Source organism: Hydractinia symbiolongicarpus, chromosome 8, assembly GCF_029227915.1.
Source record: "Hydractinia symbiolongicarpus strain clone_291-10 chromosome 8, HSymV2.1, whole genome shotgun sequence".
NCBI lineage: Eukaryota > Metazoa > Cnidaria > Hydrozoa > Anthoathecata > Hydractiniidae > Hydractinia > Hydractinia symbiolongicarpus.
Genome location: NC_079882.1, coordinates 23097494 through 23098800, shown reverse-complemented (window position 1 = coordinate 23098800; position 1307 = coordinate 23097494).

The following is a 1307-nucleotide window of genomic DNA, read 5'->3' as shown; positions in this document are numbered from 1 at the left end:
CATTACTCTTTATAATAGTTGTTGAAAATTAAAAGATTATTCTAGAGTGCATATGTCAACTTGAACATCAATCATCAAAGAGATGACGTTAATACCATTTCTGAAAAAAGTTGCAGCACGTTTTTGTTGGGAGGTATCACAGTGTTTATAGCACCTTTCACGATCACATCGAAGGAAAACATAGCCTCTTTTTGGGTCACGAGCAAATTCTTTCCTTTCTACTGGTGAAAATGGTGTAGCTCCGTAGCAACAACATCTAAATGTGTAAACAAGTGGTAATTTTCTCTTTAGATTAATTGATTCTAATATGCTAATATCCGCCAATTCCTAATGTTATAGAAATAAGTTTGAAAACAAAAGGCTTTTGTCGTGCGTAACCAATTCAAATGTCTTACAATACGCAAATAAAAAAATCGGAAAACCATATAAGTTTCTAAATTGTTTTAAATTTACTTCACGGGTATTTATAGAAATATGACATTGTATGGCATTACAAAATTGGATATATTTGGTTTATCTCCCCGGGGTTATATTTGGATCTAGGGTCGGGAGGATGAAGCTTTGATGTTATCCTCATTGCATGAAATATTGCGGGGGGGGGGGTGCAATATGTATTTTGCGAGAGGAAAAACAAAGCTACTTTGTCGAGTGGAATATACCGTGTCAAATGAAAGCTGTTACACCAACAAAGTAGGATACGCCAATATCTTATTTTTTTAATTCAATATGAACTGACTGTTATTACGAATCAAACGTTTTTTAATGATTATTTCCTTTCCTTTTAAAAACGTCAAGTCGATTCACATTTTCCAGACCATATCGGTGCTTTCAAAACAAGTCATCAGATACGTACATTGTTATACCACCTCTTTCTTCGACAACACAATTTTTATGAATGAATTGAAACTCGCCTTTTTTGCGGTTTTTTATACTCCATGTGTGTTTCCATTAGCGCTAAGATACATTTTGGTGGTCAAAATAAAGTCTGTAATATATCTACTTGTTTTGTTAAACCTTGGAGAAAAGAATACGGAAGGAGAAACAACTTCATTTCTGCACGCTTTAAATGTATTAAATTTTCTATTGTTTTTAATTTCAAAAGAATCAGTGCGTGAGGTGCTCGACCGAGTCTTTTTCGCAAAAAAATGATTAAATTCCATATTCTCCTTTAATAGGAGCTAACTTTTTTCTATTGATATCTGACTGTAACACGCTGCAGGGACGTGATATTGGTATGGAAAGTGTGCCTAATATAAGTCGGTAAACATTGCTGTTAAAAACTTCAACAATACGTTTGGAAATAAGCG